The sequence below is a fragment of the Mustela erminea genome, chromosome 15, assembly GCF_009829155.1.
Source record: "Mustela erminea isolate mMusErm1 chromosome 15, mMusErm1.Pri, whole genome shotgun sequence".
NCBI lineage: Eukaryota > Metazoa > Chordata > Mammalia > Carnivora > Mustelidae > Mustela > Mustela erminea.
Window position 1 is genome coordinate 38,504,071 of NC_045628.1, and position 27,639 is coordinate 38,531,709.

At 34.0% G+C, this 27,639-nt stretch overlaps 1 long non-coding RNA gene across 1 annotated transcript; it reads left to right on the forward strand.

Annotated features, from left to right (window-relative positions):
* LOC116574449 lies at positions 1 to 27,364 on the forward strand. The gene is made up of 3 exons (XR_004279316.1): positions 1 to 337; positions 917 to 1,057; positions 27,081 to 27,364. It is a non-coding gene; the product is annotated as an uncharacterized LOC116574449 (long non-coding RNA).
* The last annotated feature ends 275 nt before the right edge of the window (positions 27,365 to 27,639 follow it).

A 27,639-nucleotide genomic window follows, 5' to 3' on the forward strand; every position in this document is an offset into this window, starting at 1 on the left:
GGAGAAGGCATTCCATGCGGCCTCCATCTTGCCTGAGAGCGTTTCTCTTCCGCGCCCTGCGTGTGAGCCCCTGTAGATCTCTCAAGATCCCGCGAGATCAGGCTTCTTCTGCCCAGTGTAGTAGTAGCCGCAGTGCCTAGAACTTGATTCTGCCTTTCTCTGAGCCTTCGCCGAGGCTCGGTGCGCGATCCAGGCCCTCTGCTCTCACGACCAGCATTTTCAAGTCAAGTCAATTTGAAGTGTACTATTTCCTTCCAGCAAACACATGGGAGGGCCTGTCAGCTTGTGCCCTCAAGTGATTCGGGTCGTGCTGGACAGACCCTAACGTGGCCTTCAGGTAACCGGAAAGATCTTTCCGAAATGAGGCTATCTTTGGGCTACTTGTCCCTGACTTTGGATGAAATTTTCGGGTGAAAGGTCTTGAGCACCAGAAGGCATTTCAGGTCAGCTTCAACCTGTTATACGGGGTGGTTATGAATGATGGACTTGCCCTAAACTTAACCTTTTAAGCCGTGACAGATTCCATGCAATTGCTAAAACAACCTTCTCAATGTGGATTAGTACTTTGGGAAAGGTGGAAAGGAAGGTACAGAAATTTAATGAGAAAGTCACGTGGCTTTTTAAGGTAGACTTTAGTACTTTATGGGATTTGTTAAGTTTATTTTGTCCAACACATGAAGGGGATGGTTGAGGTCTGTACTTAAATTGACCTCCTGCGACTTGGAGACCTGTTGACAGTCACCTTAATTAAATGTATGACACAGTTGAACGGTCACAGTCTCTGCAGGACAGATTAATCAGAATCATTGATCAAGTGGCATGTTCATTGGAGAGTACTATGTGTATCTCTTATGTTTCATGTTTAGTTATTTCTTGTAAACAAGACATTAATTTGCCTTCTCAAATTTTTTTTCAGTCTTTTTCCCCCAAATTCATCTTTTTAAAGATGTTTGCAAAGTGCACAACCTTGGAAGATACAGTGTCCCCCTTCAGAGGCAAAGGCAAATGTACTTACCCTCCAGTATGATGAAAATGACATCCTCCTTCAGAAAAAAGGGTAAGCTTGCTTAATATCCATTAAGAGAACCAGTTTTCCTAAGCTCAATCTTCCTTTCCTGTAACACAGTCCATTTTATTTGCTGGCATCCTTCTGTGCCTATCCCCATTGACCCTGCAGAAGTTGGGGTCAAGGTGAACTGATAGGTTGATGTTCGTGTTTCTTTCTGTGCCATAAGTAATAAAGTCCTTGGTCTTAGACTAGGAGTCTCATGTCCAGCCAGCATCCATGAAAATGTGGTAGACTGACACATTAGTTTGCAAGTGGGGTAAAATCTGAGGCTTTTCACAACTCTTGGCACCCTGGGGTCACTTAAAGCCTACTTATTTTTCTTGAAAAGTATCATGATTAAATTGTCCATTTACTGAATATTCAAATACATTTCATGCTGAGAGTCTCTTACAGCTATGTGTGTGTAAAAATATATAAAGATTGGTAGGATTATCAGACTATGAGTTATAAAGTTACAGAATACTTTCAAAATCCAAGGCCCGTCAGTTAGCGATAACAAAAAGTATGCATCACCCTTAAATGGTGACACAATATTTAGCTACATTGTTAAAACCAAATGTTGATAATAATCTCTAATCTTTCCCCAGGCAACTTCATTTGATATTAGAAGCTTTCTCTAGTTAAAACAACTTGGTGAAATTCCCAAGAAAGGGATAAAGTTGGTATTTAGACATTTCTATTAAAATGAAGGTCAGGTTTTCAGCCAGTCAGAGATTCATTAGGAGCAAGCTGCTAGCCCCTGGAAACCTTCACTGCCTCAGATCCATTATGGAGCTGATTAGTAGCAGAAATTCTATGTAATAAGTCTGTGTAATAAGTCTCATTACCCCATCTGCAGTACATCCTCCTCCACCTCCTCACAATCCGCACATTTTGTTTCATAGAAATTGTGATTTTTCTTGGTTGTCTGCCAATTTGCTACTGTAATGGAAATGTTCCAAATTAAATGTCACTACCAGAACAGGATGCCCATATTAAAAAATAGTGACTATAGACTCTGTCTAGTAGTTGGACATCAGAGCTTATAACAGAGTTTTGTATTTCCAGGATTTCAGTGATTAAATCATTTTAGATGTAGCAAAGGTTAAAGATAATTTTAGCCCTTTAGATGTTCTGGAAGGGAAAAGGGTGGGAGGAGGGAGGGAGGTGTTTTGTTGACAAGCTTTTATTTATCTTTATATTTCCTGGAAGACCATGAAACATCAACATACACAATAGTCCTTCTGTATTCTTAAGATTAAAGGTGAAAGGTGACTTCTGTGTATGTTTCTGTAGTGTCCTATGTCCATCATATAATCCAAAGAAAACACTTTATTGTACTATGATAATTTATTTACTTATTTCTTTGCTCTACTTGACAGTAATTGGCTTGGAAACAGACAATAAGTTCTTTTTACCTTTTTATAACCATTTCAAGAGTTTGGCTTATAACATCTGGAAACCTGAGAAATGGTTTTTAGATGAATGAAGTTTTGATTTTAGAGAGCTTTAACTTATTTTGTTCCATGATTCCACTGACATTGTACAGCTTCTGTCCATGAGGCTAGATCAGATAGAGAGGGATGCCACAGGACAAAAGGAAGGAAGACTCTCAGTGGTCATATTTAGCTGGAAACACTGTACCCTGGAAGATTTGCTATGGATACACAAAGCCATAATCAAAGAGAAAGACTGAGAACAACAAGAAAAGACAAAAGGAACAAAACAACTAACAAAAATAACAACAAAATGATAGGCTTTCCCTCTCCATCCACAATTTTAAAACCAAAAGCTATAGGAATCAAAATTTAAGCTGAAGGATTAAAGCAGTGTATTCGATCATATTTGAGATAGGAGAGAATGAAAATGATATAAAACAGTTAATACCTATTGAGTACTCAGGATTTGAATGCCTGTAAATACAGAAATATCCCTGCCTTTTAGGAAAAGCTTCAGGGGAGACTTTCTTAGAATGGACACAATCAGCCTTGTGTGCCTACCACTGAGCTAAGCCAAAGAATAGGAAATAATTATGGCTTCTCCCAGCACATTCAGCAGATGAGATCTATCTTTCCTTTGTTCTTTACAAAGAAAATGTGCTTTGAGGGGAACTTTAAGAATATAAAATGACTCCAAGGTAAAGAAAATATCAGTTAAAAGAGAGAGTTGTTTTTAGTAATTAAACATAGTTTATTTAAAACAGGTATTAATTAAGTTACAAACAACATAGGAACAAAAAATTTCTTCTGGAATTTCAGCTATACACATTAAACATTTTCACTCTTGAAAATTCACCAGAATCTCATTCTCTTTATTCACTTTCCATCTTTTTGTTTCTCTATAATTCGGTGCATCTATTGACCTAATTTTCAGTTTACTAGTTCTTAATAGCTCTCCCTTCTGTCTGCTGTTACACACATCCACTGGGATTTTTATTTCAATCAAAGCATTTCTCAGTTCTAGATTGTTCATTTGGTTTTGTAGTATAGATTCCAGTTTACTGAAGAAAATCTCAAAATAGTCATTTATTTCCCTGAAGATAGTCACCAGTCATCTTAAAATCAATGAAGCCAGGTGTATTTGGGGACCTAAGACCAATGCAGATGTATGTTTACTTTCTGGCAGGCTGTTAAAATCTTAGGATTCTAACAGTACAGAATCAGTCTAATGTACAAGCCTAATATACAAGTTAATGTACAAGTCTAATGTACAATGTCTAATGTACAAGTTAAATCACAGATTAAAAAGATTTAACCCTCAACCTCAGTTCCTGAAAAGCTGATTCATTTCCTGTTCACTGTCAATTCCAGAGTATAACTTCTCGGGGTTAAAATTGAAACCCCATGGATATGTCTGTGGGGTGGGGAGGGAAAGGGGAGAGAGGGAAGAGCAAGGGAGTCATAGGGGAGTGGAAATTATTAGGCCTTTCTTTGGCAGTTCCTCCTAACCTTTGTTAAAATCGAAAACTCTACTCAGCATCTCTGTTTTTCAGTTGCCTCTTCGAAAATTTGCCAGTGTGTGTAGTATGAAAATGCCACCCAGGGCACCTGGGTGGCTCAGTGGGTTAAGCCGCTGCCTTCGGCTCAGGTCATTATCTCAGGGTCCTGGGATCAAGTCCCACATCGGGCTCTCTGCTCAGCAGGGAGCCTGCTTCCTCCTCTCTCTCTCTCTCTACCTGCCTCTATGCCTACTTGTGATCTCTCTCTGTCAAATAAATAAATAAAATCTTAAAAAAAAAAAAATGCCACCTAAATCAGAACTCCTCCCTCTGGATTTCTGTCTTCTTCTAGATTCTGTCTAGTAATTTCTCCATTGGCTTGTAAGGCTTTCCAGAATTGTCAGAAGGATTTTTAATTATTGGTCTGCTCTTTAAGTTTTCCTCATAATTACGTGATTTGTTATAATTTGTTATAAGTCCTGAATTACATTTAGAAGCTAAATCATTAGAGAACAAATTGAAGCATCGTAAATCTTATTTACCATTATAATGGCATTATCTTTGGGATATCATAAATGTTTAGGTAAAACTGGGCCACAAACTATATGAAAGTATACTAATTTTCACTTGTGTCATAAATTTTTTAAAAAATCAAAAGATTTCACAGAGCCCATAAGAAAGGTAGCTTGGAGCAAGATGAATGGATAAAGCTCCCTTGATTCAATAATAATAGCACTTCTTTTACATGTTCATACACATAAAAGTTCCTTTGAAGAAAGGGTTCACCTGCTTAAAAATATGAAAATCAATGATATTTGCAGAGGTGTTAAGAATTCCTAAGCTGCATAATGACAGGAAAATGTTTGTCTATTTCATCAATGTTATTCTAATATTTCCCATAGTACCTGGCACATTATAGGTTCTCAAACAATGTTGATTGAGTAAATGAATAAATTACTCATGAAATTTGAAATGTCTATTGTATCCACAAAAATAATTATTGAAATAATTTATGATATTTAATTATTTAATGTTTAATTTTTGTTTAAATTGTAAAACTCATATTTTATAGATTTTATTGATATATAACTTATCATCAAGTTCAGTTTCTTAAAATGTATAATTCAGAGATTTTTAGTGTATCACCATATAGTTTTTATATTTTTCTAAATTTTAATTTTCATTATAGTTACACAGGATGTTATATTAATTTCAAGTGCACAATATATTGATTCAGTACTTCCATACAACACCCAGTGTTCCTCAGGGCAAGTGAACTCCTTAATTCCCTTTGCCTATTTAACCCATACCCTCACCCAACTCCCTCTGGTAACCATCAGAGTGTTCTCTACATTTAAGTCTTGGTATTTATGGCTTTTAGCCATCACCATATGGTTTTATAGTTTTTATGGTTTTTAGGCTTCACCGTAATCTAATTTTAGAACATTTCATCATGCCAAAAACAAACCGTGTACCCCTTAGCAGTCACTCCTTGTTCCCTCTCATCTATACCCACTTACTCCCTCAACCCTAGCTAACCACTAACCTATTTTTTGGTACCTAGATTTTCTTATTTGGTTGTTTGAGACAAATAAAACCATATAATGTGGGATCTTGTGATTGGCTTTTTTTACTTAGTGTAATTCTTTTGAGGTTCATCATATTGCAGCATGTATTACTTCATTCCTTTTTTATTGCTGAATATCTTCCCATTAGGTGGATATGCTGCATTTTGTTTATTTATCAGCTGATGGACATTTGAGAAGTACATATTAAAACTACAGTTAAGTACATATTAAAACTGCACCTGAGTGGCTCAGTTGGTTAAAGCGTCTGTCTTGGGCTTGGGTCATGTTCCCAGGGTTCTGGGATCGAGCCCACTTGCTCAGGGGGGAGCCTGCTTCTTCCTCTCCCTCTGCCTGCCTGATGCTCCCCTTGCTTCTGCGTGTGCGCATGCTCACTCGCTCGCTCTCTCTCTGTCAAATAAATAAATAAAACATTAAAAGAAAAAAATTAAAAAAATAAAACTATAATTAGATATTTCCTCAGACCCATCAGAAAAACTATTTTAAAAAAATAAAGACAGTTTTGGTGAAGATGTGGAGAAATTAGAACTCTCATATGTTGCTGGTGGGTATATGAAATGGTGTAGGTACTTCGGGAAATAGTTTGGCAATTTCTCAAAATTATATTAAATGTAGAGTTATTACCATATTACTTAAAAAATTTAATCCTAGGTATCTACTCAATAGAAATAAAAATGTCAATGCAAAAATTGTGCACAAATGTTCATTTTCATTGCAGCATTATTTATAAGAGACAAAAGAGTTGAAACAAACTATTTTTGTTTTTGTAGCAGTTTTATAAGATTCAAAATCTAAGAATCTATTAGGTCATCTACCAGAATGTAGGTATACAGGGGTCACTTAATGAAATGTATTGAATTCATACATAAATTCATAAATAAATATATAAGTAAATTCATAAATAAATACATAAGCAGCCCATGTATTTAAGGTCTAAAAGATTTATAAAGGCAACTATAAGTATTACACAAAGGAATACACAGGGTGATATATAGCAACAGTCATTTTAATCATCCTCTCTTTTCTAAGACTTATGGTATTCCTATCAGTGAATATGCTGTTTCATAGGTTAAGATTCTTTTCCAGTTTCACTGTGATTCATAACTAACTTTCTTATTTTTCATGTTTTACTCCTTAGCTTACTGCTTTACATAAGTGCTCATATGGTAAAATCAAATTTGAAGGTTGATAATCAAGTATTTAATTATAACAGAAGTATTTCCTTATAAGTGATACTATTTTTTATTAAACTGACCTACATTTCTTTTTTAGAACACTATCAGTGGGTTATTTTCCCTGTAATTTATCATTTTTGCTCTTCTTATTTCAATGTAAACAGTAGCACTGAGTTTTTTCCACTATATGACATATATTTTTCAATATGATAATTCAAAACTGCAGTTGGCTGAGAGCTTAATTCAAAATGCAGTTCATTTACAAGGGCCACATTGGTGGGATGAACTGCATATTTAACTTAGATTTTTAAAAATTATAAATATAAGACATTCACAAGTTAAGGTCTTATTTATATACTCAACCTATAATGTATTGCATAGAAAATAATCTGCTTATTAAAAACAATTTTGCTGGCATTGTAAAGTTTTGAATTATAAACCTGATAACAATAATTAATAGTGTTCCTGTTATTCCAAGCATTGTATTATGTACTATTATACATTAATAGATCATACCATTTCATCCTAACAACACTTTGTGGTGTTACTAGTTTTATTTTACCAATGAAGAAATCAAGGCTTAAAGGAATTATGTAATTTTTCAAGGTGAGTGGCAGAGCTGAAGGCTGATGATTTGAATTGCATAGTTATTTTGAGAAGAGATTTGATTCTTTTGTTGGAGTAGTTACAGAATAGATTTTTTCCTATGAATGTATTTCCTTGACTATGCTATTACCAACATCAGTCAAATAAATTAATCTTATTTGAATGCCTGAAGGGAGGGGCTACAACTTCTCACCTGTTTTTAGTCTCAAATTCCAGCACAATGTAGACTTTTATTTTTTTTTTTTGCTTATAACTATTTGATGAATACCTTTTAGATACATGTCTTTTAATATCTTTTTAATATGGGAATTTGCAACCCATCATAAATATCTCCTTTGAAAAAGAGCTTATAATTACTTGGAAAATAAGGAAAGATCGTGAGGGCTTGTTTCCAAATATTTGTTCTTATAAATTCACACATTGTTTAGTGGATTTTTAATAATTAATTTTATTTGAGACAAAAGGGTAAGATGAGAAGTAGCTTATAAGAAAACTATTCTTATCACTGTAATCCACTGCTTCCCAGATACCACATTCTATTACTTCAGATCTTCTAAAGTCTAGATTTATTTTCCAGATTCATAAAAAATTAAGTTGCTTTTGATAGGATCCTTCAGTGCAGGTACTAAAGGTTTTAATTAGCATGGAAATTACTTTAGAAATTAAATTGTAACAATGAACCAAAGGTCTTTAAAATTAACTGGAAGCAAGTGTTTATTGCTTTTAGAGACCTTTACATCACAGCCAAATGCATACTAACTAATTGGCTATCTTAAAACTGTAATTATTGTTTTCTGCTAAAATCATCTTCATTAAAATAATCTTCAAAGAGAGGAAAAATAACCATGATATCCAATATTTTCCTTTTTAGTATTTTTTATACTGTAAGGTAATAGAAGCAATCAAATAGTACCCTTCTTTTTCTCTTTTCATCTAGTCTCTAGGGTAAATTTGATATTTAACATTTCCTTGAATTTCTTCTTACTACTTCTACATCAGATTTTTTTCAAGAAAATTGTACTGGGATCCCTGGGTGTCTCAGTGGTTAAACATCTGACTCTTGATTGTGGCCCAGGTCAAGATCTCAGGATTGAGCCCCTGTCCATCTCTGTGCTCAGTGGGTAGTCTGCTGGAGACTCTTGCTCTCCCTCTGTCCTCTCCCCCCCATGCTCTGTCTGTTTCTGAAATAGATAAATCTTTTAAAAAAATTGTATTTTGCAGAATACTTATCATTCCCGAGTGTAGTTTTCCATTCAACATCATGTTTTTGGAATTTATCTATTCTGACAAATTTTGTGTATCACTTAAATGCTGTATATGTTTTACTGTAAAATGTATACTTTATTAATCCATTTTCCTGTTGTACTAAATTATTTACAACTTTTGTTTCAACAAACAATGCTATAATGATCACATTTATGTATGTTGGTTTGGGCAGGTAAGTGAGAATTTCTCTAGGGTGTTTAAGTAGATATGGTTGTTCATCTTTCAATATTATAAACCTCCAATTTCCTACTCAGATAATTTGTACAAATTCTGAATTCCACTAGTATCATCTAAGCATATCTCAAATACTTAGATTTATTTTACATTTTAAAGATTGCTGAAGATTTGAGGTATACGAAATGATTTTTTAGGGTTTTGATTTGCATTTTTCTAATTATTTAATGAAGCTAAGCCTCTTTTCATATAAAGCTATCTCTTGGATGAATCATTTGTTCATTTCCTTTATTCATTAATATTTTTGCTTTTTTTTTCTTTTCTTTTTTTGGTTATATTAATATGTAGCAAAATAGTTTGTTCCATTCCAAGGCTTATAATTTTACTTTCCTTATGGGGATATTTCTGTAAAGAAAATTAAAAATTATTGTGTTTTAATTAATCCATTCTCACCTCAGTAAGTTGTGTTTTTCTCTATATTTTTATTGGGGACATAAGGTACTCTTCTATATTTCTTGTCAGTTTCAAAGAATCTTTTCCTTCCTAAAAGTTCTTCCTCAAAGTCATTTTCTTTTCTCATTTTACTCACTAGAACATTTAATAATGTGCAAAATAGCAGTGATTGAAGCCGTGTACCTTTTAATTTTTTTATGTGAAAGCTTATAAAATGTCATCATTAAATATTGTAACTAATCTACTTAAAAAAAAAAACTTATGTGGTAAGAACACTTCACATAAGACCTACCCTATTAATAGTTATTTAAGTCTACATTATAGATGACAATAGCTACAATGCTGTTTAGCAGATCTGTAGGACTGACTTATCTTGTTTAAACTGAAACTTTATCATTGGTAGTTCCCCATTTCCCCCATTTCATTTGGTGGAAACCACCATTCTAGTCTTTTATCCTGTGGATTTGACTATTTTAATAACTGTATCAGTGAAATCATGCAGTATTTTTTGTTTTGTGGACTCGCTTATTTTAATATCCTCAATGATGTCATGTATTGCAGAATTTCTTTTTTAAGGCTGAATAATGTTCTGTTGTATGTATGTATATATGTATATGTGTATATACTACATTTTCTTCATCCATTCATCTGTTGATGAGCATTTAGGTTGTTTCCATATCTTGACTATTGTGGATAGTGCTTCAGTGAACTTAGCTGTGTGCAAATGTATCTTTGAGATCTGGATTTCAATTCTTTTGGACAAATAATCAGAAGTGGGACTGCTGGAGCATATGATAGTTCAATTTTTAATTTTTTAAGGAATCTCTATACTGTTTTTCATAGTGGCTGCACCATTTTACATTCACACCAATAGCATTTGAGGGCTCACTTTCTCTACATTCTAGCCAATACTTGGGGTCTTCTGTTGTTGTTGTCATAGTTGTTGTTGTAGTTGTTGTTAGCCGTCCTGACAACTTTAAGGTGATATATCATTGTGGTTTTGATTTGCATTTCCCTAACAATTAGTGATTTTGAGCATTTTTGCTGTCTTTTGGCCATTTGTATGTCTTCTTTGGAAAATGTCTATTTAAGTCTTTAGCTCATTTTTTAATAAGCTTACTAAATTTTTTGTGCTACATGAGTTATAGAAGTTCTTTATATTTTGGAGATTAACCTCTTCCTAGATGTTTCTGATAATCTGGCAGGTTAAGCAATTCTCTTTTATTCTTAATATCCTGAGAGATTTTTTTTTTTTCCCCTGGAATTTAAGCTCCAAGGTAGCAGGAAGATTTTCTTTTATTTCCCATATATAGTGCCAAAAATTGTGACTTCCTGAGATAAAGTTGACTTATACTATATTGATGTTGATTTATTAACTAAATCTTTAAATTGTATTTAATGTGTCCCCATCTATTAAAATAATCATATATTTTTCTCATCTATTAAACTGTTTTTTTAAGGAATTTCCTTTTTTCAGTTGTTGAACCATCTTTAATATGAACTACTAAAATATATTACTGGTGTGTGTGTGTGTGTGTGTGTGTGTGTGTGTGTGTGTGTGTTAGTATTTTATTTAGCATTTTTTTGCATTGCCTTTGATTAGATTGGTTTATGTTCCATTTTCTTATATTGTCTATATTGGGTTTGGTTATAAAAATTTGTATTAGCCCAAAAGAAAAAAAAATGAATAGGTTTTCATCTTCCCTATTTTTAAAAAGAATTTGTATAAGACTGGAATTATCTCTTTCTAGATTTAGCAGGGACTGTTAATGGTCTCCTAATATGCATTCTCTCCCTTTTCCTCAGCAATATAATTTTACCTAGGTATATGATCACTCAGAGTAGGGAGAGCATTTCCTAATCTCTCCTGCAGGTAGGTCTGGCCATGTGCCTGAAGTCTAGCTATGAGATATAAGCAGAAGTAGCCTTTTCTGGCATATTTCCTTTAATAATGACTGAAGACTCTACTCCCCTACCCTTTCTTTCATTATGCCCCTTTGAATGTGGATGTGATAGCTACAACTGCTTTTGATATATGAAGAAGATTGCCACATCCTTATGGATGAATTAGTAGGAAACTGTAAAGCATTACGGGTCCTTAATGACTGAATATTGCCATACCAAACCTGAACTGCCTACAGTTGGAATTTTATGTCACCCTTTATCTTGCTTAAGGTTTTTTACTTAGGGAATTTGTTCCATGCTATCAAGTATAATAACCTAACTAACCTGGAAATGAAGGGCAACACTCATGTCAGAACCTTAAGCAGATACACACATACACACATACACACATACATACACATGAGAAACTGATGTTGTCTTAGCAGTCAAACGTTAGGTTTAAAAAATTCAGTATGGAAGACTAGAAGGCCAATGATTCTTATTAAGTTAAAGTAAAAGATTTGGTAAATTTGACTTATATTATCAGAAACAAATTTGAAGTGAATAAGTTTTTGTTTTTTTTTAACATGGGGAATAATAAGAGAAAATATTCAGAATATTGGTATATGCTGTTTGCTTCTTTATAGTTTTAGTAAAGGTGCCTAAAAGAGACAAATTTACATGAGAAATAACTAGTGTGCAAAGCAAGCAACCATGAAAGGGAATACATTTCTTCTTACAATGACAATGTCTGCCTGAGGTCTGAAAATTAAGAATTGAGAACACTATAATTTACAGTCTTAAAGTATTTGAAAACCCAACAGCTTATGATTCTCTCAATTAATTAGTTATAAGAAATATCTTTGTAGCAGCAGCATTCACAGGGTATTAAAATTATGTAATACCTTACAAAAGGTTAAGAGATGGCTAGCAGATTCAAAAATAAGAATACAGGCTTCCAGAAAAGCCAGGAGTTCCATTTAGACTCTTAAGTAGACTCTATTAAATTGAGTAAAATAGGTAGAGTGTAGATGCTTAAAACCAATGTCTAGTGGATGTAATTCCCCATGATTAATAGGCGAGAAGCTGATAAACTCAAAACCATGTATGCTATCAAGAAATCTGTACTACTAAAGAAACCACACATCCATTGTGCAAAACCCTTTGTGCCTCCTAAAAACTACTGGGCCCTCAAATTGTATATGCTTATGTAGACTCACAGACTTTATGACCCCCAAAATGGGCATTGAGTATATAACCAAAGAGGATGATCCACAGGGCTGTTAAATGGACTGTTGTTGAAAATCAGTCTAGCCATTTTGTTTCCAATTATGCCTTGTCACAAAGTCAACTAGTCCTGTGCTACAGAATGAGGAACTATAATCATGAGGTGTTCATAGCAGAGAAGTACCAAGATGTGAAACTCAAAACACTCTCTTGACCAGAAATCATCCTCAATTCTGCTATTGTTTACCAGAGGCTTCTCCATTTTCCTATACTCCATCATCTAGGGGAAAAAAAGTCTTTCTATAATATTTAACTGAGGCTTATGTTTGTAGCAAGGATGATCCATAGCAAAAGAATATTAAACAAAACATGCTCTGAACTATATGAAAAGTTTTAAGACATTTGTGGACTAGAGGATGTTCAGGAAGAATAAGATAATGCATTCATATATAAATGACAAAATATGGATATTACTTATCCATCAGTTTATATAAATGTGTTCATCATTAACATGATAGAGTAAGGTGACTGAAAGGGAATATTATTTGAAAAACAAATTATACCTTCAAGAAGATAATACAAGAGAAGCAGAGGATTGAGTAAAAGGATATATAAATATTAAAATAGCCAGAAAGATTGTCATTATAGAGTTTTTTTTAATTTTTTATTTTTTATAAACATGTATTTTTATCCCCAGGGGTACAGGTCTGTGAATCACCAGGTTTACACACTTCACAGCACTCACCAAAGCACATACCCTCCCCAATGTCCATAAACCCACCCCCCCTTCTCCCAACCCCCCTCCCCCCAGCAACCCTCAGTTTGTTTTGTAAGATTAAGAGTCACTTATGGTTTGTCTCCCTCCCAATCCCATATTGTTTCATTGATTCTTCTCCTACCCACTTAAGCCCCCATGTTGCATCACCACTTCCTCATATCAGGGAGATCATATGATAGATTGTCACTGTAGAGTTTTATAAGAAACTGTTGTAAGAAGATGTTGTTTGTTTACATGCTCAGCATTACACGTAGCATAGAACACATGCTAGGCAGAGTTAAAACTTTGGGAAAAAAATGCAGAGTTAAAAATTTTTAAAGATCCATTCTTGGTATACTTCCTTTGTAATGAAAATATATCTTAGGTATATATGAAGTTAGAGTTCTTAAAAAGTGTCTCCAAGGATAAGTGTAGTAAAAAGGCACGTACGTTTCTGGAAGGCTGTTGAGTTCTTAATGAGTTAATGGGAGAAAATAATAATCATAATTTAAGCTTTTGTGAAAATATGACCTTGTTAAGTTTTTCCATGTCTACATTTACTCATTTATTCTGACAAGAACTGTATCTCTCAATCAGAAAAAACGTATTTACTTACAGAGCATCTTAGCATTACTGGTTCCTTTTGCCACAGGTCTCCACTGGGTGACATGATGTAGGCCGGATGTGCCTAAACTGATGGTGAAGCTTGCACCACAGAAGATGAGGAAATTATAAGACTTGGAGGTTAAATAGAACAGCTCTCAGATCTGCTGTTCTTTTACCATCATGAAAAGAGTAGACTTTATTTTCTAAGGTAAACACATTTCTAGGGAGGGATGGGGAAGTTCTTTATCCTGGAATATAAAAGATGACTCTGAGAGAGATAAATTTGCATGTGGGTTTCTTATGTTAGTATATAAAGACATGTCATGTCTGACATTCAATAATAAAGCCTGGACCTTGCAGAAATTTGAAAAATTTTATGGCCAAACAGAACTCATTCATTTACAAAGTTTCATGAAGCCTGATAAATTCTGTTTAAATACAAATGAGCATTTAACTTTGAAAAGAGAAATGAAATTCATTTGAAACAGGAATAAATGAAGATAGCATTAATAGTGTTAGAAATAGAGACATTGTTGAAACGTAAGCATGAGCCTCTGAACTATAGGAAACAAAATGAGGGTTGCTGGAGGGGAGGTGGATGGGGGGATGGGGATGCTGGAAGATAGGCATTAAGGAGAGCACATGATGTAATGAGCACTGGGTATTGTATACAACTGATGATTAGCTGAACTTTACATCTGAAACTAAAGATATGCTATATGTTAACTAATTGAGTTTAAGTAAAATAAGCTTAAAAAAAGAAACCTAAGTAGAGTAGAAGAGGAGAAGACTCTTTAGCATGTTCACATTTAAGTACTCTCTCTAGGATATCTTAACCAAAGTCAAATTGTGAGTGCGAAATAATTCCTCTTACTTAAGAATTGAAGGGCAGTTATTTGACTTCGTTGCATTGGGAAACAATGTCCACTGATAATGAGTAGAGGAATTGTTGAGTATTGCTTTGTTATTACTGAAACAAATTGAGTCCAATTATAACTGGAAAAAATGTTTATTTGCAGGTATCTAACAGCAAGTCAGACTGTTACTTCTGTGTGTTTGAATTAATTTTATTATCAGGTAGATTGAATTCAGTTCAATTAAATTAGAAAAGTAAAAAGAATATATCCATCTTCTGAGAGGTATATGCTAATCTAGTTCTTTATACTATAAACATCTTGAGTGATAAGATAATCTACCTACATGATCAGTACAGGTTCACTGAAGGAAACAGTAATTACTCTAGGTATTTAGAGTAAGAGAATTTGTAGATAATTAGATACTAACAAAACTATTCAAGTATCTGTAAGAGCAGCCAAAGCTGAGTCTTCAGGATGAGTCCTGGAAAATGAGAGCAGACTATAAGAATTTACTACTGTGAGACTGTGACACAAGTCATAAGGTCAAGAACATACACTTTTAGCTGCAATTTCAAAGCTAGAATAAAAAATCTTTTCTTCTGTTGCTATTGTAATTGCCTCTCAGCATCCAATAGAAAAACTTCTCATTTGTTCTGCTTATAGAAGAAAAGAAGCTGAAAAGGGCAGAAAATACTTTCTCTTTCATTTTTATTCCAAATCTCTTGAGAGTTCATTGAAGAGGTACACATTGATTTGAGCTAGAATGCTAGTTACAGAGAGTCTAGCATTCAGTTTTTAATATCTTTATGCTATGTGAAGACACTTTAGAATACTACTGAATTAAAAATCTGCAAAATATAATTACCCACCAGAATATAAATGTCATAAGGGCAGGAATGCCTGTTTTGCTCATTACATATCTTTATCCTCGAGAATACCAATTCATAGTAGACAAAAAGTATTTGTTGAATTAGTGCTTATTTTGAATAACCAACGTCTAGTAAATTGTATGGTACATGTGAACTATTTAGTATTGCTACTTTTTAAAAAAAAAATTATTTGTCAGAGAGAAAGAGAACGAGAGGGTGTGAGTGAGCATAAGCAGGTAGAGCAGCAGGGAGAGGGAAAAGCAGGCTACTAGCTGAGCAAGGAGTCCAAAGCACTCGATCATGAAAGATCATCGTCTGAGCTGAAGCAGATGCTTAATGGACTGTGCCACCCAGGTGTCGCTAGTATTGGTACTTTTTTTTTTTTAAAGATTTTATTTATTTATTTGACACAGAGCGAGTGATCACAAGTAGGCAGAGAGGCAGGCAGAGAGAGAGGGGGAAGCGGGCTCCCCGTTGAGCAGAGAGCCTGATGTGGGGCTTGATCCCAGGACCCTGAGATGATGACCTGGGCTTAAGCCTGAGGCTTAACCCTCTGATCCATCCAGGCATCCCCATAGTATTGTTACTTTTTACCAAAATTATACTTTCTCATAATACATAGCAAATACACACACAATACATACATAAAATTTTAAAACTAAGTTGAGAATGTCATTCTCTTATCTATGTTAATGTATTTATGTGATCATTTAATACCCATGATGGCTCAAAACCAGTTTATCATATCTTTTATGTTCCTAGTGCCTTTATCAAATTATTTCCCTTCTGCTGATAGTGTCCCTTGAACCTTTAATATGATCTTCCACTGCTAAATTTTCCCTTAAGTGTTCATCTCCCCCTCTAAATTCTTCATATGTTTCATAACCTATTTCTACCCCTTATAGCTACCATTTCCAACAACCACCCCACCTTGTGATACATTGCTACCTTATACCACCTCATTATCTCACATCTCCAATGAGGCTCCTATATGGCAACCTATCCCTGAGTCTTGACATTTCATTAAAGTGATACCAATCAGCTAGTCTCCGCTCTAGAAAGAGGTACCACGTGGTTGTAGCCTCCCATTGTTCTATCCTAAGGAGTTGACACTGCATTAAGAGAACAATTCATAATCCAAAGTCTACTTTACTGTTCAATATGATTTGCAATATATGGGTGTATTGTACATTCTTTTGTCTTATATCTTCAGTGTGGTAATTTTATACTTAAAACCTCTTCACTATTTTGGAGTAGTTCTTCAGATACCAAAGTGCTCCAGAAAGTTCATAAGAAGCAACAAAGCCATATTTCCATTTTCTGATCCCAGGAATCCATCTCTATGCTATTACATTAAATTTTGAAATGCAAATTCTCTAGGAGGAATTTTATTAGGGAGTGTGCCCTTGGGAGAGTGAGTGTATAATAGAAAAAAGGAAGCAGATCTGGGCAGATGAAGTTGGTCTATAATACAGTCTAGACTAAGAACTCACACAACCCCATGGAGTATTCTTATTACAAAATAATCCTGCTTGCATTGTTCTACTTTACAGTGAGGGACAAATATATATCCATTTTATAACCTTTATTTGCTTTGGTGTAGTTTTCTATACCCTGATACTGTATCTTTGTTAATTGATGCACCCAGTTGAGTTGATTTCTGACTTGTTTGTTTGTTTGTTTTTCCAGTTTTCTTATTTAAAGCTATGTAATGGATACTGTTACATGCCACCTAAACCTCTATTCAGAACTGGAAGACTTAATTCCCCAGTTGCTTAGACTGTCAGCAGGCAACTCTCAGTTTTTAGTCCTCTTTATAAATTGCTTTTGGGGTGCCCTGGTGGCTCAGTTGGTTAAGCCGCTGCCTTTGCCTCAGGTCATCATCCCATTGCATGGGAGAAGAATGAGGCACAAACAAGTAAGCTTCAAGAGAAAGGGATCAAGGGTAGACTGTAGAAGACTGTCACCCCAAACAAGTCCTCAGTCCCATATTTATTAGATATTAGACAGTAATCAGCAAAGAATCATATGCTTTGTAGATAAATAAGAAGGAAGGCAAAGTATACCTGGTCAAGCAGTATAAAGTTTATAGGTGAGCAAGCACAATCAAAGGGATCATCTAATTAGCCACAGGTGCTCTCGGGGAAGGGGAGATAATGGAAAAATGAAGCAGGCAGCGTTCTGCCCTGAGTGGCCCGGGTGTTCCCAGCTGCTCGGCTTCAAAGATGTATATCTTCCTCCCCCCCAGAGGCCTGTTGCCAGTACTTTTTCTTAAGGCTATATCTAAACATGCTTGGTAACTAGTATAATTTCTCATGGGTTATATTTTAAGTAATACATTGTTCTGAGGGACAGTTACACCTGGGATTGAGGCCCACCCCTGCCTCAGAGGTGGGGAACGGGGAGGTGAGTCTGCTTCTCCTTCTTCCTCTTCCCCTCCTCGCACTAGTGCTCTCTCTCTCTCTCTCTCTCTCTGTGTCAAATAAATAAATAAAATATTAATAAACAAATTTATTTTAATTAAAAAGATTTGTCTCACCCACCTTCCCCGGATGTGCTGTTTCTAGTGACTGTTACGTGAGAGAATCTGAAGACTTAACTTCATTGTTTCAATGTAGGAATCTGAAGAGCCATCCCAGTTTCAGAGCTCCCTGTGGAGTCATCTGAGATCGTTGTGAAACTAACTCACAACACTACTTCTCTTTTTTTTTTCCCAATCACTCTTCCCCATCTTCCACAGATGTTTATCCCAAAATAAATATCTTCCTAATAAATGTCCTGCATAATAATCTCTGGTCTCTGAGTTTGTTTTCCAGGAAATTCTACCTACAAAAGATCAAATGTTTTCAGATTTGAGAAGCTCCCATAATTTGGTATATAGTGCTAAATAGAAGTAGTTAGCTAAGAATTATGTGAAACAGGATTGTAGCACTAAAAATAGAATTTCAAAACAAAACCCTGTAATGCAATGCTAAACAAGATCATGTGGACTAAAATAACCATAGAAATTCAGAAAAGGAGGAAATTACTGAAGCCTGTCATATTTAGAGAGATTTTTATGAAAGAAATATTGAGCTCAGCCTTGGTAAGTGGACAGGATTTTGATAGATGAAAGGAATGAAGAGCATTCCAGACAAGGTGTACATTGCTGAAATGAACAGTGAGTCTGGTGAATTTCTGGTATTCGTTATCCATCAATCTGAGAGTGGCTTGGTGGTACTTGGAAAGGTGGCAATCAAATAGCTCTTATTCAGTTGTTTTAAAGTATACTTTTATGATTTTTTTTCCCTGAAAAGCCCTTAAGTTGATTGTGTCTCTTATCACAGTTTCTATGAAATCTTTAGATTTAATGAGCTTATTACTGGTTTAAGTAAGCTGCCACTGGAGAGCTGTCAACCTAAAATAATCTTACATGTTCTCATTTGGAGAACTCTCCCAGGAAATGGATGATCAAGGAAATGATTACCCTTAAAATAAAAGTATTTAGTGAAATTCTAAAGAGAATGTGTGTCCATACTCAGACTAGACTGTCTTGAGCATAGCTAAATATATTCAGATTGACATTACAACATGAATAACATGCAGAATCAGTTTTGACATGCTCTTTATATATCAAGCTCCAGTATCTTAGGGAGTCCACATTTCCAAATGAAAATTAGTGAAGTTATGTGTCCTATCTCTAGGTACAGAAAAGGGGATCTAATGGGGCAATTCAATATTTGACATTTTTATTTTTTCTTATTCTTTTTCCACTAGTCGCTCTAAGATTTATAAAACAATAGTCACTATTGTTAAGCTCTGCTTATTTTAGGACATACATAAAAACAGAGAAACTTCTAATCAGTAATAGTTGCTCACTATGGTTGGCATTCTTGAAAAAGACATAGAAAAACAGAGTCTGCTGTAACATAGATAAGACCTTCTTATATGATGCTTAAGATCCAATTCATTTACTCAGTGTTTCTCTTGAACAAATACCTAAAGCACAGAAGCCATGATCCAGAATAAGTCATTACTGCCCCATCTATTGCCAGCCAAATACACTTAAACAATTAAGACAATCTTATCCAGAGACTACAAGGCAAAGAAGGGCAGCCATTTCCACTACATTCCTCTTTGTCAACTCCATTGAAATAGGCTTTTGTATTTTGTATCTGGTTGTGAATGAGTTCGGTTAGTAGTAGATAATTTTATTCCATATTATCTGATTTATCTAACTTAGAGACAGTTTCAGAATCCCTGTATACTTTGTCAAATGGACTCTGAAAAACAATCTGAGGGTTTTGAAGGGACGGGGGGTGGGAGGTTGGGGTACCAGGTGGTGGGTATTATAGAGGGCACAGATTGCATGGAGCACGGGGTGTGGTGCAAAAATAATGAATACTGTTATGCTGGAAATAAAAATAAATAAAATAAAAAAAAATGCATAAATCTAATCCTCAGCTACTTTATATAGAAACTTTCAACTGAAATAAATGCAATACAATAAACAGTAGTAAGTATTCACAGTATGAATACTATTTGCACAGCATTCTCTAGATATGGAGGGCAAAAAAAGTAAAAAATAAATGGAACTTAACATTAATTAGACATTCTAAAATTCACTTACATGATTCTATATCTAGGCTTTCTGAAATAGAAAAAAAAGCACTAAGTATGCATTGGTCTACTTCTATTAAAGAACATCGAAAATTGCCTTAAATACATAATTATTTAAGATAAAAACCATTTTTTTAAGTAATCCTTAATAATGTGGGTAAATGTATGTGGTAATAGAAACAACACTCAGCACACACTCCAGTAGGATATATTATTTTCTATTTACATCAACACTGTGAGTTAAGTACTCTTATTATTACTGATTCACAGGTGGAAAACTCTAAGATACAGGTTAAATAACTTTCTCAAGATAGTAGAGCTAATAAGTATCAGAGCTGGGATTCAAACCTAGTTGCCTCACTTCCCATTCTGTGCTGTTAACCTCTACTCTGTGTTGTCCTTTTAATGCCTCTATATCAACACAACACAACATAAATGAAGCTGCAATATTGTGCTCACTTTGGCAGCACATATACTAAAAAAAAATAAATAAAAAGTAAAAAATAAATAAAACCTGCAATATTAAGAAGGAAAGCTTTAACTATTTTGTTAAATATGATTCATTTGATATTGCATAAAATGCATTTAAATTAATCAGTTGACCTAGATGTAGGTACTTCAAATTATTAATTTTTACATAACAATTATTTAGTATGTATATATTAGAAATTATCTGGTAAGAGAGTCAGGAGTCTATAAAATAGTAATTTTTTTGTATAAGCCAATCCTTTTGTAGTCTGTCTCAAGGGATTAGGTGATTTACCGTAAACTATAAGCTATAGTGCTGATTAGAAGAAGCACTGACAGTTACTTGGTCTCATGTGTCATAATCCAGTGATTTATTGTTTTCTGTGGTATTCCTATAATATATCAAGCAATAGAAATTCAGAATCCTATCCCACACATGTGTAAATAGGCATTTAATAATGTTTGTGGTGATGAAGAAGTGATAAACTCAATGTTTCGTGTGTTCTCTAATTTGTTTTTTGGAAGTCTGTCTCACTGTTGGAATTTTAAAGAAATTCTGAATATAAATTACTGCTACTGATGGCTTATTTTCCACTTGAATGGGTTATATTGATATGCTCAAGAAATGGGACATCACTATGGAAATATGAGAACAATTTTGATTATCTTGGCACAGTGGCCATTAATCTTTTATATTAACATAAATCAAGTAACTGTGTAGTTGTATATTATGTAACTTACTATTTCAGGAATACAGTGATTTCTAAACTATGGGAAAATTCCCACAAATTAATAGAAGATCATTATCACTTATGTATGTGTTATGAATAAAAACTTTCTTGCAGGGTCCTAATATCAGCTTTACCTAGAGAAACATAAAGCTCATGTCTGAGTTTTCAAAATGAATTTAGATAGGTTTCCTGTCCTTTCAAAATTAGCTTAAACAAACCCCCTCTGTAAAATATTGTGTAGTATTTGACAAACTTAGAATTCCCTTACTCCAAATTAAAATTCCAAATATGAGTTGAATTTTTGAAACTATGTGTATTTTTTGATAAATCCATTTTTATCTACATTCAATCCATAATTTCTAATTTATTATGTAATATAGTACAGTGCCACTTTTATTAGAATTAAACTTTTCTTTTTAATTTTCAAAAGCAAAAATTATGGTCTGTCCTCAATTCCTTTAAATATCATTCCTGGTCTTGTATATAAGCTTTTTTCATCTTCCCTTTCTAGTCATGCTCCAGAAAATATCATCTGTCACATTCTCCATATTGTCTGAAATACCTAAGGGCTATTGTATTTATTCTTACAGTTTAACTGAGAAATAAATGTTGGGCTACCTTTTGATAAAAAAATTCTTTCTTAGGCAAGCAGAGAGATCCATATGCATATTTGAGTTTGGTAGATAAACATTATTTTTGAAATTGCAGGTAATAAAATCACTTTGGGTTAGTTTCATTTCTGACAATTGATCAAAAGGGATGGTAGAAAACAAGCACTGTGGGGTTTTTAAAGATGGTAACTGATGTCTCAAATTAAACTCCATGTCAAAATATCCTTCTAGAAGGTGATAGATGACATGTGATCTGCAAGTTACTGCTCAGCAATCTCTACTTCACAGCAAAGTTCAGTTTTCTTGGTGCCTTTCTTTAAAAAGGTAGTCTTGGATATATGAATAACATTTACAAATATCCCTAAACTTGATTGAATATAATTTCTTTCATATCTCTTATATTCTTACAAGATCATTTCTTTTTCATAGAACAACAGAATAATTATAAAAATATTTTTTAAATGTGTAACTTTTACAACTAAATTTTTTAACATTTATAACATAAAAATATATACATTTGTATAGTACCTTAAGATTATTATATAGTAGCATAGTAGCATTTGTCATTAGCAATAAGTATATATTTTTGCTTTTTTTTAAAGATTTTATTTATTTGACAGAGAATACAAGCAGGGGGAGTGGCAGACAGAAGGGGAGGGGAAGCAAGCTCCCTGCTGAGCGAGGATCTTGATGCTGAGCTCCATCCCAGGATCCTGGGATCATGATTTGGGGGAAGACAGATGCTTAACCAACTGGGCTACCCAGGTACCTCTGAATTTTTTTTTTCTTTTTGAGGATTTTTTTTTTTAACTCTCAATCAAGATTATGGTCTTCTAAAATGAAATTTAAATTTTTTATTAAATTTTCCTAAATATACTGACTTTACCATCTGTAAAATAGTGAAACATTTTTTTTTTCAAAATTACTGTTGAAATTGTTCTCCAAATGATTTCTAAACAAAGAAATATATTTTCTTAAATATATTGGGTACATTTTTTAAATTATATTACTTGTAGCTCATAACATCTTGCCAACTTTAACATTTATATATATATATTTTTTTAACATTTATATTTTTGTAATAGTTTTTTCTTCCAAGTTTTGGTATATGAGTTGTTTAGCTTGCTGTACTTTCAAGACAGTTTTCCCTATTATTCTGAGGTCATAAGAATCCCTTATATTTCATATGCATTTGTCACTGTGAGGTTATGAATCTATGAAGAGTCTATGAAGGCTTTTCGGACTTATGTGTCCTAAAGCAAATTGTTTGTTTGTTTTTTAGTTCAAACTTCTGTTCATCTTTTTTTTAACCTCTTCTTGCATCTCAAAGGCCAATTACAATCATTGTTTACAAAAATAAATTTACCTTTCATCTTTATCTACAACTGCTTTTTCTCTTTCATAAATTAACCACTGTGGCAAACATTTCTAGCCTTCACCAACAATCCATGTACTCATCTACATTTCCCAGACTCCTTGCTTTGGAGCTGATTCCATAAGACCAAGTTTTGGTTCACTTGATTTGGATAGGAATAATTAATGTCATTCCCAGTCATAGCTCTTAAAAATCATTCCATGGGCTTATCTGTGCTTCCCCTGCTAGAGATATCTTGAAAGCAACTTACTCCAGAAGACATAGGTAGAAGAAAAAGAAGAACCTGCCTTAAACTTTATATTAGTGACAACCTTTGGGGGGTGGCATAAAAAACTGAGAATTAGGGGCTTTTTTCTTCGTTACTGCTAGCATTACTTACCTCAAAACGTAAGTTGGTATCAAAAGACAGATATACTTATATAAAAACCCTAAAAAATATCTGTTACTTAATTAAAAGTGAGGTCATAGGGAATAATTAAATCAATATCAAAGACTGGAAAGACCAGGGTACATGTTGTATAGTGGCAACACATATGATAAAAGGGGCAACTGCAATCACTTGTGAGGCAAGGCACATGCTGATTTTAGCTTTAGAGGAAATGTTTCAAAGACATGTTAGTAGTGTTTTACTTATTAGTGGCTATGCTTAGCAGGGTTTGTGAGATAGAAATGAACTAGTCTGCAAGCAAAAATGCACAAAAAATACCACTACATAAATTCAGAATTTTTCAAATTTGGGAAACTTCACTGCTTTTTGGTAGACCTTTTAAAATATATATATATATATTTTTTTTTTTCTCTTTATTTTTACTTATTTACTTTTTCAGGTATAATTAACATATAGTGTTATATTAGTTTCATGTGTATAACATACTGACTAAACAATTCTATAAATTTCTCAGTGCTCATCAGGATAAATGTACTCTTTTTTTTTTAATTTTTTATTTTTTATAAACATATATTTTTATCCCCAGGGGTACAGGTCTGTGAATCACCAGGTTTACACACTTCACAGCACTCACCAAAGCACATACCCTCCCCAATGTCCATAATCCCACCCCCTTCTCCCAAAGCCCCTCCCCCCAGCAACCCTCAGTTTGTTTTGTGAGATTAAGAGTCACTTATGGTTTGTCTCCCTCCCAATCCCATCTTGTTTCATTTATTCTTCTCCTACCCACTTAAGCCCCCATGTTGCATCACCACTTCCTCATATCAGGGAGATCATATGATAGTTGTCTTTCTCTGCTTGACTTATTTCACTAAGCATGATATGCTCTAAACCTAGATGTCCACCAACAGATGAATGGATCAAGAAGATGTGGTATATATACACAATGGAATACTATGCAGCCATCAAAAGAAATGAAATCTTGCCATTTGCGACAACATGGATGGAATTAAAATATATTTAATGATGAAGGCCATGTAAAATTTTCAGTTAGAAGTGACAGAAGTCAAAGAAGATAGTAAGGTATAACCTTCCCACGTAAGACTCTTGGACTCAGGGTAGCCACATTAGGATAGTTGAGAAGCATGAGGATGTGAAAGAAAGGAATCAGATGGATTTAAGAACCATATTAAGAAGAAAAACTTTGAGAACAATTACTTGTGCAAGGAACTGACTAGAAGTGAATAAATCAAAAACCTATTAAATAATTATTTGGCAAAGATACAATGAGCAGAGACTAAAAAATACCTTTAAATCTTTGAGCTATAAATGAGCTTTCAGGCCATCAAACCATGAGAAAGAGATCATCTTCAAAGTCAGATTGGCCAATGAAAGCATATTTTCCAGCATCATTTCAGATGAGCCCAAGTAGGATAATGACAAAGGAAAAAATTCTGAGAGAGTTGAGCCAAGGCCAACAGGGAAAACCTGACATGTTTCTGTAAGAGAGAAGAATCGGGATCTGCTCAAGAAAATTTCTCACTACAAGTCCAGTTTTTTTTGTTTTTTTGTTTTTTTTGGTTTTGGTTTTAGATTACAATTTCCAGTGAAAAATTAAGGCTTAAATAATGTTAGGCTTTTATTTCGTTTTATTGAATCAATATTCTATGTATCCCCACAATTCTATGAAAACTATAAAGGAGTAGCCATAATTATTTTATGAAGAAAATACAAAATATTATTTCTCATCCTGGGCAGGTTTCAGGGGAAATACACTAAGCCTTAAGTATATGTCTCACCACAGTCACATTTTTTGTGAAATGAAGTCCTAATCTTTTTTAATGTATAAGAAGCTAAGTTGTTATGTATATGGATATGAATTGAATACCTGTTTCTAATTATAACAGGGATGAGAAAATGGACTAACAGTTATTTAAAAGGTTCTTGTCACAAGACCACCCAGGTTTTTTTCCCCTCGACCAATTTTGAGGTAGCATTCTATATTAGTGCAGTGAGAATGACACCATAATTTCTGGAAAGTGCAAATAAAGATAGAAAAGAGTTTTCATTCAGGCTCACCCTGATTTTATTCTGCTTCCCCATGAAATTAGCTGTGCATACCAGTCTTTGTAGCATCCAGTATGATGACATGACTCAGGGGACATTCCTTGATATCCCAGGTTCATATTAAAATTGGACGTAAATCTGCCAGAACTGTGTGGTAGACCCCTGTTTTTTACAGACACAATACATTATCAGTATTACTACACAGGTGTGTAGGCATTTTTGAAGGTCTTGAGAATGCAGTTAATGGTGAAAAATTGACATAACTTGATTCTTAAACACCATCAAAAGTTGTCTTTCTTTATACAAATGTATGGCATTTGGGAGGAAATGAGATATAAAGATATTCTAAATAAAACCTGTCACAGTTTTCTCTGTGGCTAGGGGAGTAGGAATAGAAAATGGATTCATTACTGTAGAACCATCTAGAGGCCAGTAGAAGAAGCAGAAGACACAATGTCCTCTATACTGCTTCTTTGTCATAGATGGCACAGGTTTTGAGTTAACCTTATAAATCACATGACTTTTCAGGGAATAAATATATATCCTTGAATGTTCCTTTGTGTCCTAATCAGGATCCATTTATAATGTACTGCTTAGAAGCACATCTGTAGCATACTGAAAATAGTCACAGGGGAAGTGGTCATCTACTAAAACACTCTCTGGAATCACATAGCAGTTTACTGAATATTCTGAAGACAAAAGTTATGGGTATAGAATAATAATTTTTAGTAATTTGTGGATAGAGAATACTTTTTGAAAAAAATATTTCTTCACATAAATACATAGTTGGGTTTCTCTTCTGAGAATTCCTGTATCCAGGGATTAAATTGGTTTCAAAGTTGGTAGAAGTTAAGAAATTGCCCTAACTTGCCTATTTTCCTTTAAAAGTAGTTAATAAATCTAATAGTTATGAAATTCCATCATTAAGCAATGATCACAGTCAATCATTCAACAAATTGATTCATTGAGTGGTTTAATAATTATCATATACTGGGCATCATTCCATGTGCTACAGAAACATAAAAGAATAATATGGACAGAATTCTTGCGTTAAGTGGTAATGAAGTCAGACAAAACTAATATATAAGTCACATTAGTATTGTTTTGAAAGAATTCCTCTGGCTGCTTCGTTTGGGAATACATTAGAGAAGAGTGGGAACAAGAACCTCTAAAACGGTTATGAAGCTATTAAATAATTCGGACTAAGAATAACAGTGGCTTGGACCAGGATTGTGGCAGGGCAAGTGGTGGTAAGACATCAGAGTCTGGATGTGTTTTGACACATAGTCATAATTTTCTTGGTAATATAAATATATACTATTTTAAAAATATTTTTAGAATTATATTCCTTATAAACTAAAACCCATCTTTCTGTGTTCTAAAATTATGGTTCAGAAAAATTAGGGAGGTTATGTCATCCATGGAAGGAAGAATATGTGACGTAGGAGCACAATCACTTCTCCAGGACCAGTGGAGAAAAATATACAAGTAGGTGGAGGTAATATGTTGTGTGACTAGATGTCTTCACTCTGAAGCATTGATGAATAAATTTGCATTTCTCAATCTCAGTATATAGGAAGTTATTCCATTAAAAATATCCCAACAATTGTTGGTCATTCATTTCTGGGTCATGTGTATATTATAACTTCCAAGTAGTATAATTATATGATTCCACAGTTTTTTAGAAATACATTCCCAATCTAATGTAACATGGACTGTATCTGGGAGATTCATTAATTCATCATGCATCCAAAACCTCACAAAGCTGTGGTACCATGAATTACATCATCCAGGTTCTCTTACATGTGTGTGTTCAGAATGTCAGAGATCAGTTACTGTGGGGCAGTCTTGGACTCAGAACACATTGATATGTTAGAACTCACAAGAGATTCATAGATCCTTTGCTTTTGCTACAGTTTGAACCACAGAGTTGCCAAATATAAAGAAGAGTATA